The sequence below is a fragment of the Cydia pomonella genome, chromosome 2 (assembly GCF_033807575.1).
Source record: "Cydia pomonella isolate Wapato2018A chromosome 2, ilCydPomo1, whole genome shotgun sequence".
Classification (NCBI taxonomy): Eukaryota; Metazoa; Arthropoda; class Insecta; order Lepidoptera; family Tortricidae; genus Cydia; species Cydia pomonella.
The window spans coordinates 10,738,124-10,749,371 of NC_084704.1; positions in this window are offsets into that span (position 1 = coordinate 10,738,124).

Here is an 11,248-nt window from a genome sequence, read left to right on the forward strand (position 1 = left end):
TTATGTATTTATTAATATTTAAATATAATAGGAAATCGTCATAAACATAAGATAAGTATTCATAGTTTAAGCAGTGGAAAATGGTTCCGTCCAAATGTCTATCATTCCAAAGGAAAATTTAGTTATTGTATTGTGTAAATATGTTACGTTATTTAAAGAACAATGTTGTACATACCTATCTAATTGTAATTAATAATAAGTTATGTAAAGGAATGTAAGTTAATATTAAAGAAACGAAAATAAAAAATGAAATTACCAAGGCCGTTTTATTTAACATTACTCTGTACGTATCTATGTTAATGGAATGTATTAGGCAATCAAATGATTCCTGTAATTGTTGAAAATAATGCATGTAGTGAGAACGAATTGGTTAGCAGGATTATATGAGCCTTGATTAAGTCCCTCTGTCCAGTAAGATCCACGGTCTCGATCCACCAGTGGATTTAATAGGACGCTAAAGTTCACTGTGATCGATCAGTGTATCCTACCTGACAGACGGGATTCAGTAGGTAATAAGATGACCCCTACTTAGGCGGTAGCAAGTGGTAGTTTATTAGTTTTAAATGTAATTCTCACGGTTATCATAAAGGGCGGCTCGTTTGATTATTTGCATTATCATTTACATTTCAATGAAATTAAAGGCAAGTAGTTGGACTTAAGTAGTATTGATATTTATATTTTGTATATTGATATATACCGAACCAACGTAGGGGTCATCTTATTACCTACTTAATCAAGGCTCGTATAATCCTGTTAACCAATTCATTCTCACTACATGCATTAATTTCAACAGTTTCAGGAATCATTTGAATGCCTAATATAGCCCATTAACATTAAGGAATAAGTCTTCATTCCTCTTAATAGGAGTAACACGGCACCAGTGTCCAAGTAACCAGTATACAAAGATACCTTGAATATCGTATGGCAAACTCCATTCAAGTACTTATTTGAAGAGGGGGGAAGGTCAAATTAAATAAGCGGCGCTACTTCTGTCAATTACATAGTTCGATGGCGGAAGTCACAAACTGAAGCTATTCAAATGATAGATGACATACATCGAAAAAAACTGCAGGACCAAATACTCTACCACATTCCATAGACCCTTAAACTGCATTTGGCTTCTTAAAAAAACTGGCCAAGTGCAAGACGAACTCGCCCACCGAGGGTACTTTTTAGGGTTCCGTAGCCAAATGGCAAAAAACGGAACCCTTATAGATTCGTCATGTCCGTCTGTCTGTCCGATTATGTCACCGCCACTTTTTTCCGAAACTATAAGGGCTATACTGTTCAAACTTGGTAAGTAGATGTATTCTATGAGCCGCATTAGGATTTTTACACAAAAATAGAAAAAAAAACAATAAATTTTGGGGGTTCCCCATACTTAGAACTGAAACCCAAAAAATCTTTTTTCATCAAACCCATACGTGTGGGGTATCTATGGATAGGTCTTTAAAAATGATATTGAGGTTTCTAATATCATTTTTTTCTAAATTGAATAGTTTGCGCGAGAGACACTTCCAAAGTGGTAAAATGTGTCCCCCCCCCCCCCGTAACTTCTAAAATAACAGAATGAAAAATCTAATAAAAATATATGATATACATTGCCATGCAAACTTCCACCGAAAATTGGTTTGAACGAGATCGAGTAAGTAGTTTTTTTTAATACGTCATAAAATTAAAAAAAAAAATTATCAAACCCATACGTGTGGGATATCTATGGATAGGTCTTCAAAAATGATATTTAGGTTTCTAATATCATTTTTTTATAAACTGAATAGTTTGCGCGAGAGACACTTCCAAAGTGAAAAAAATTGTGTGTCCCCCCCCCCTGTAACTTCTAAAATAACAGAATGAAAAATCTAAAAAAAATATATGATATACATTAGCATGCAAACTTCCACCGAAAATTGGTTTGAACGAGATTAGTAAGTAGTTTTTTTAATAAGTCATAAAATAAAAATATATTTTTTTTCATCAAACCCATACGCGTGGGGTATCTACGGATAGGTCTTCAAAAATGATATTGAGGTTTCTAATATCATTTTTTTCTAAACTGAATAGTTTGCGCGAGAGACACTTCCAAAGTGGTAAAATGTGTGTCCAAAGTGGTAAAATGTTGAACGAGATCTAGTAAGTGGATTTTTTTTAATACGTCATAAATGGTACGGAACCCTTCATGCGCGAGTCCGACTCGCACTTGGCCGCTTTTTTAGTATTTGCTGTTATAGCGGCAACAGAAATACATCATCTGTGAAAATTTCAACTGTCCAACTGTCACGGCTGATGAGATACAGCCTGGAGACAGATGGACAGCTGAGTCATAGTAATAGGGTCCCGTTTAACCCTTTGGGTACGGAACCCTAAAAATTAGGTACCTATTCAGGTCAAGACATTCAATTAACTAATCTTTAATGAAACTTATTCAATATTCGATCTAAATAAAATGCCTTATCCAGAATACAACTTCCAAATAGCTGGCTCTATGAGCTGTAGACTTCACGAGCATAGCTTAAAAATTTCTAAAAACTGAGTCGGCAAAAAATCTATTTACTTAATCATTACCATAGCTACTGACAAAATTTCACGAGAATCGGTTGAGAAATTGCGACCTGTAGAGGAGAACATCCGGACATACAAAAGCATTTTCGCCCAAGCTAAAACAGAGCCCTTTGCTAACATTCGGTCAATTATGAAGTCGAACATAAATATTTAGCTTTGAAAAAAGGAATTTAATTTTTTCCTGCTTTGGTTTTGGTTTCCAAATTGATCTTCAAAACGGTTGATGTTGACAACCAACACATAGTTTCATAAAGTCATTGAGAGTGTATTCTAATGATCGAGTCTAACTACTTAGAATAAATATTTACCGAATCTCAAAAGTTTTTCTAAGAGTAGACAAAAAGGTCGCGTCCCTTTAAGATCATGTTCGTATCCGCGCGCCTATCGTAACTTGCACCTTTAAAGCTCCAGCTCTAGCGAAACTTTGATCCATTATTATTGCAAGCTTGTCTGACTGACTGCAAGTACGATGAATTATGGAAGAGGACACTTTACCCCCGGTTACGTGAGCTTCTCCTCTCTGAGTTACAATGAGGTACAAAAATAGTACCCATTACTAGTAACATGCAAAAATGGAAGTATATTAAAGACTAGACTCCAACTTGAAAAAAAAACGTTACTTCATAAATACTCAAAGGTTTTAACTTTTTTTGGTAATATTCATACTACTAAGGTGTAAACTGTTTCTATTCGTGTGCTGGGGTATAGTAGTAAATGGATGTCAAATCACAGTAACATGTTCATTTATAGAATCTATAATGATTATACGAGTTAATTTTGAATAGTTTGATGCAAAACTAAGCCAGATAAATGGTTTAGGTAATGAGCCGTTAGACTGGTATATGCGGTATAAGCCCTTCCTGACTTCGCATCTTAGGTAGAACTTATCCGGTTGTATATTAAAAGTGTCTAGGGTCAGGAACAGACGATGTCATTTTAATTATTGAGTTAGCTAATAATTACAATCAGCCATTTTCAGTTAAAAAAAAATATACTCTCTTTTATTCGCAAATTCACGTTGCGTTGCAAAGAAACGTCAAAAACTATATTAGCAACTTATTTAATTTATGAGAAAAAAGGAATAAGAACAACGTAGCTTAGGGATAGGCACCCACTCAATCTATGCAGATCATTCAGCTTTAGCATAAAAATTTGTATACTTTAATTAAGTTTTATAGTAGGTATAGGCATTCTCACCAACACCACCAACTCTTAATTTGTGATTATTAGAATTGAAAAACAATAAATAGTCACTTATCTTATACCGCATACACCGATCCTAAGGTTGAGAGGCATCGCAGCGGTTCGCATTAGCGGAGTTCGTTAACAGAAAACAAATTAATAGACACATTATGCCCTCGTAGAGTTTTCTGATCACACGTGCGTGGGAAATGTGCGTTCGAAGTGGGACATCTCTGGAATAGGACACGGAATGTAAACAAACTGTTTATAAATAACTTTTCATCGTACTAGCTTGGTATCTGGTACGAACGTTAGATTATTAATACGTAATAGTATTTTATACAATCGTGATATATTTAATAGAGAGCGATAGTCGAGTACCGTGTTTAACCAACAAAGCTTGCTGAGTTGCCTAAGTAAAGTACGAGATTGAAAAGCTTGATTATATCACTATTGTATACAATACTTTTTCTACGAGTCATCTAAAATACATAGTAATTTTCTTACCATAAAACCTGAATAATTAATGAAAATTGTTAAGTATCTCAGTAAACAAAAATGTAGTACAAAACAGATAAACGTGCAACTATTATTCCCGCCCCGCGCCCGTTTAGTATTTTCTATGGCGCGCGACAGCACATGATTAGTCATTTTTTTATAGTTGACTACGGCGTATCGAAATGAATATTATAATAAAGTTGGGAGCCTATACATGAAAAGTGCGCAATTTTAGTTTGGCATACGAAATCTTAATTCAACCATTACAGTCGACGAGTAGAAAAAATAGTATAATAATATTTGATGTCAACTGCTTCATTGCCGCTTCGTTGTTTACTGTCGTAATTATTATAGTTATCTTAGTAACTTAACTGTAGTTGGTAGCTGCGCGCAACTACGCTCTCTACAGGTGTCCACGGAAGACCAGCGTCAGCGTACTACTTCAGTAGGACCTGGCATTATGACTCAGCATAATATAGTTCACCTTTTTCAGTATAATTATATACAGTGTACAAGTTAGTTATAAGTCATTTTTTCTCTTTCTTTCTCTACGAGTATATGAATTGTATAACTGTGTACTTATACTGAAATAAATGATATTCTATTCTATTGTATAATATTATTGGTAGATTTTTTTGCATGTGTACCTCAGAACTCTGTAATTTGTGAACCGATTTTCTTTTTTCCTTCAAAAGTATATAATTCTAAATTAGGCCCATTTTCATAAAATTCAGTTCTGATCATACGATCCATGAGAAACTGAGGGTACTCCTCAAAGCTACGATCATAGCGATTTTTGTCTTTTCATCAACAAATCAATCATTTGCATCCAAAAAAGTGCCATTTGGTGAAGTCGAACTGCTGATGAGAACAAGACCACAATCGCGAAAATTGAAGTTCGCAAATTTCGAGCAAATATCTCTGTTACTCTAATACGGCTAATTGTAGTAAAAAAAAAGATGCCCAAAATTTGCGGAATTCGGTGTTTGCGGTAGGCCCTTAAAACGGTACAAGAAATTCATGTTTGGCGATTGTCTTCTACGTTCAGTTTGCTAAATAAGTAAGGTTCCAAAAAACATTCTTGTGAAGGTCCAGTTCTGATCATGAGTTACAAGAAGAATTGAGAAAATTCCTCAAATTTTGATAGATTTAGATCCAGACCTAGAAACGTACCGAAAGCTCGAAACTTTTTAATGACATGAGTGTGAATATTGTATTCATTTTATGAAAGGTAGAGACAAGTAACAAAATCTCCATATATCAAAAAGTGTCCGACAAAAAACCATAAATAGGTGGCGCTACAATACCTAGTATACTTGAGAAAAAAATCTAATCATAGACGCACTTCACTCTTAGACTCTTAGCTACTCTAATGCTACTCTGGAGAGATTTGGAACTATTATTTATAGCTGACAGCTGGACACTTTTGCAACAATTCTGCCTAAGGAGTTTCTGTTCCTTGCCTCTACCTTCCATAATTCTTTGATTTAGTCAGACTCAGACCAGAGAGTCAGGTCTTGCAAACTATTGCGTTCACTCGTAACAAAAATGTGTAGACAATTAAAAATGGAAAAATGAATTTATATGTGCCAGCAACTGATATGCTTGAAGTTGGTGCCGAACAAAGGGATCATACATTATATTATCTTTCTTTTGAGGTCGGTTTTTCTTTTTTTAAGTTATTCATTTATTATTTTTTTAACTTTTTGCATGCTAGGTACTTACTGATATATTTTGGCTGTTCTAAACATGAACTTAGGCATGTGAATTATAATTTACTGCAGTTAACTATGTATATTTACATTATAAATGCCCCAAGCCGTTATTTCCTTTATTTATATTACATCCTGATAATTTATATCGTAATACTATTTACAAAGTAAACTTACTTTCAAGCTGCACTACCACTTAAAGAAATGAGATAAGAACGCGCATTGTGCGCGATTATTTCACGACTGGCACTAAAATAGCAATAAAACCATGTAATGATCTCCAGAGGCACTAACTAAACTAAAACACTCAAGTGTCGCATAAAAATGTATTAAAATGCAGTTTACGATAGCACCGACAGCGTGTACGATAAATATTCATGCAAAATATGCACACATCCTGGATTCGATGGAAAAAGGAAAACAGCTTGGGATTCTCTCATGTCACCGATGAATGGATTGCCAAGGAATTAAAACTGATTTCACATTAAACACGAAACCTATTAACAATCTTAACATTCATAACGATCGTACTTTTTTGGGTTTGAATTATTGAACGCCAAATGCTACGACGCAATTAGCCACCAAATCCGCTGATTACTACTACCTTTTGTGTTTTCCCCCCTGAACTTAGTATATACCTAAGGGATATTTGGATTATGTATTATTTTGTACATTAACTAATTAGTAATGTAGTATTTTATCTTCGAATGGTGACGAGGTAGCCATACCTTATGCTGCGGATGCTTGGGCGGTATGGTCGGCTCTCAACCCTGGTTCGCCCGTGCCAGACAGGCGGGACCGCCAGCGCTCATGGGATGATATAAAGGTGAAGCGTGCGTTCGATGGCTTGATGGAGAATACGGCGGGTGTGGATAGGGCGAGGCATAACGCCGTGTCGAGGCCAGAGTCTGGGGCTTGCCGCTTGCTTCTCCGCGTTTAGGTACCTCCTTGATAATGACTCGATGAGAGTGGCCGTGGCTCTTCGCCTGAGCTGTGAGGTGTGTGAACCTCATGTATGCATCTGCGGCTCTATGGTGGAGAGGGACGACCATCACGCCTTAAGTTGTCGGTGTGCAGGAAGGTACCCACGCCACCACACCTTAAATGATCTCATCCGGAGGGCGTTGGTCTCGGCGAATGTACCTTGTGTGCTGGAGCCACCGGGTCTTAGTAGGTCTGATGGGAAGAGGCCAGACGGGTTGACCTTGGTCCCGTGGTAGAGGGGCAGATGTCTGTTGTGGGACGCTAAGTACGTCAACACTTTTGCTGCTTCTCATATTAGCCGAACCGTGCGTTCGGCGGGGGCAGCAGCTGAGCTGGCGTCGGTCCGAAGGCGGGCGAAGTACACGGCGCTGGCGAACTACATATTTGTTCCTCTTGCCGTAGAAACCACTGGCTGTTGGTGTGATGAGGCCAAGACATTTACTGGGGAAGTGGGCAGACGGGAGGCATGCGGGAGTGTGATCTTGACCCTCGCTCCGGGTCGTTTTTGATGCAGAGGTTGTCCATCGCCGTTCTACGTGGCAACGCGGCAAGCGTGATGGGCTCCTTTAAGTCTGGAAGAGCGCGGGGCGAGTTGTGTTATGCGGATATTTTTGTGTGTTGGTTAGATTTAGGATTTAGTTCAGTTTAGGTTAAGATTTTTGTGTTGTATAACTTTATATGTATCTATAATAATTATATAATTATTTTTTTAAGTTAAAAATAATTAGTCATGTAATATGGAATTATAATAAGACTGAGAGTGTGTCCGTGGATTGGTTGTGCGATCTCGATTTGGATATATAAGTCTATTTTTTATTTATATTATATGCCTACTATATGAAACGCCATACTAAAATATAATAAATATGTTCATGTTTTTAGGGTTCCGTAGCCAAATGGCAAAAAATGGAACCCTTATAGATTCGTCATGTCCGTCTGTCTGTCCGATTCTGTCACAGCCACTTTTTTCCGAAACTATAAGAGCTATACTGTTCAAACTTAGTAAGTGGATGTATTCTATGAACCGCATTAAGATGTTCACACAAAAATAGAAAAAAAACAATAAATTTTGGGGGTTCTCCATACTTAGAACTAAAAATCAAAAAATCTTTTTTCATCAAACCCATACGTGTGGGATACCTATGGATAGGTCTTCAAAAATGATATTGAGGTTTCTAATATCATTTTTTTCTAAAATGAATAGTTTGCGCGAGAGACACTTCCAAAGTGAAGAAATGTGTGTGTGTCCCCCTGTAATTTCTAAAATAACAGAATGAAAAATCTAAAAAAAATTATTATTTATATTACGATGCAAACTTCCACCGAAAATTGGTTTGAACGAGATCTAGTAAGTAGTTTTTTAATAAGTCATAAAATAAAAATATTTTTTTTTCATCAAACCCATACGTGTGGGGTATCTATGGATAGGTCTTCAAAAATGATATTTAGGTTTCTAATATCATTTTTTTCTAAACTGAATAGTTTGCGCGAGAGACACTACCAAAGTGGTCAAATGTGTGTCCAAAGTGGTAAAATGTTGAACGAGATCTAGTAAGTAGTTTTTTTTAATACGTGATAAAGGAACCCTTCATGGGCGAGTCCGACTCGCACTTGGCCGCTTTTGTTGTAAAACCGAATATTTAGACCTAAAGTGAGTGTGCGGGACTTATCTAGTAAGTATTGTATGTCCGCGTGAACCGCGTATCCGATCGGATTTCGCAATACCTAAGCATTTTAATTTCAACTGGCGTGTGTAATACCAAGTGAGGCGGTCAATCACATTTATTGAGCTGAGGGCCTATTGTTGTGAGAGGATGGACGAGAGCGTAGAATAGCAGGAAATGTGTGATACACATGCATACAGAACGACTTATAACGAGGAAATTCGCACTTGGTTAAACTGCGGATTTTGGTAAACATTTGAATTTTATTATTACATTTAATAGACAATAAGGAATATTATTAATAATTTACTACAGGCCTAGCACAGGAGTGGCGCGAGAGTATCTTGCCCACGAGATAGTAAGTAAATAGGTAGTGACCCATTCACATACGTGTAACATTTCTACCACTTTGCGCGTTAAAAGTTGAATATCCTATTACTATCGTGTTTTCGACGTGTTCAATGAATCAAAAGTGTGTTTTTTCTCCAATCATGGTCAGTATGGCGCCAGGTCCATGATTCTTGTAGGTATACGGGTATATTTCAATATTGGTGCCACGTCCATTATGATCATATAATTATTATACCTTTAAATTTAATTTTAGATATTAAACTGAAATACAAAAACACATACAGAAACAATACAAACTGTGATGTATTCTATTTTTATACTGGCAACCTACCGGTTGTCACTGTTGCCGCTAGAATGTGTGTAATCTGTCATGATAGATATGGCAAGTAAAAATAGCATCATTTCTAGAAATTGTGTTTTTATTTAAAGACTCATTATTCCACATTCACGAAATATTCTATTGTACAAACGCGAATTTTATTAAGATTTGCAAGTATACGTTTTTTTTTTGTTACGATGGATGTAAAATATGCACATTAAATTAATAATTGACTTGAAAGGTTCAGTAAATGTACTGTATAGGTACGATATTAAATATAAAAAGCGTTTGTAAGGGACAGCTCATGGAATGCCTCATAACAAAAACGTAACCTAGCGAGAAGAGGAACCGCCCAACTGCTCGCCTACTCGTATTCGCAGTGTCCAGGAGTTCGTACCGCCTTCTGCATCTGGCCCTTGATCCAGCCATCTAGCTAGAATCTCTCAACATGTTGGTCGAACTCTTTTCAATGAGACCTTTCGTTCACCGAATCGACTTCCCATATGATGCTTTCCTCGTGAGCCAAGTTTAACACTTGCTGGATTTGTGGAGGAAATATTATTATTTCTTAAAATAGAATTTCTTATATTTGTTCAAATAAATTAAATTTGAGCCCAAATCTTAAAGTATTCTAAAACAACTGTTAAGTAAAATATTAAACGTGATAAAATTAAATAGGTATTTAGCTTGTTATGATGGTATTATTTTTGTTAGGTAAAATAACGCCCGACCATATAATTTCTTAACTATCCCTTTATAATATACGTACGTTTTTTAAATTGTAAATTGTGACAGTTGAGTTGATATTGACAGATTGTTAAAGCCAAATTAAACTACCGTACCGCAACCCTGGTGCTGACAAAATAATCCTTTCGTACGTAAAGGGTAAAAATATTAAAAAAAAAGTCCTTTGAGTAATACACATTACATAACAGTCAGCTGCACATTCAATATGCATAAAGGAACATAATAAAATCCTACGAAGCGTACGCAATAAGCAAACCTATTAAACAATATTGCGTAATTCACGAAGACATTATAATACAAAAGTTATAATTTAATCAATAATCGCTATAATTACGCTGCAAAAAACTCAAGTCACCTCTGTAGAGGCAACACTTTGAATACAAAGACGATTACAGTAAAGAACCGGCAAAGCTTTTATTCGTGTTAAACGGAACAGTCGATATTGAAAACAATCGTCGGGGTAGCACGACTCGATGGCTTCATTAATAGGGAGGAGACAGTGTCGATTTAATTATCGACATTGCAAGACCACGCTTAAATAACCTTTGTTCTAAATTTATATGCTTTTTTTGGGGGGGCAATAACATAAAAGATCGGTAATTTTTTGCGTTGTTACGTATTTTTATTACATATTACATGTTTTTTTTTACTTATTAGCTTATTACTATTAGCAGTTTTTAGAAGCCAGTACCTATAATAGTAAAAACTCGTACAACAGACAGCCTAGGGGTATATTCAGTATATTGATAGTTATGACATTTATTTTATTACATAGGATTTGCTAATTAAGCAGATAAAGGCTCGGTATATGCATCCTAATTCGCCTTAGGTTTTTTTAAACTTACTTTTTAATTTAATATTTATGAAAACAAAAAGTATGTCTCAAAACCTAGCCAAAGGTTCCACTTTGTCGCTTACGATAAGGACGAGATTTACTTGTATCTTTATACGAATAACCTGTCAAAGCATCCTTATCTTATCGCAAGCGACAAAGTGGGACTTTTTGCTTGGAAACGACACTTATAATACTTAAATAAAACTGTATAACCGTATAAATTACACCTTTTCCATTCATTGTTGGGTATAGGTTTCCAGAAATAAATAAATACACGTCAATATTTCCGCCTGTTCCACCTATCCGTACCGGGTTGTCTCCACTGGTAGGGATTCTTCTCCACTGATGTACGAAGTATGTACGTACTATTAATACTTCTTGTATCTTATTTGTAGCT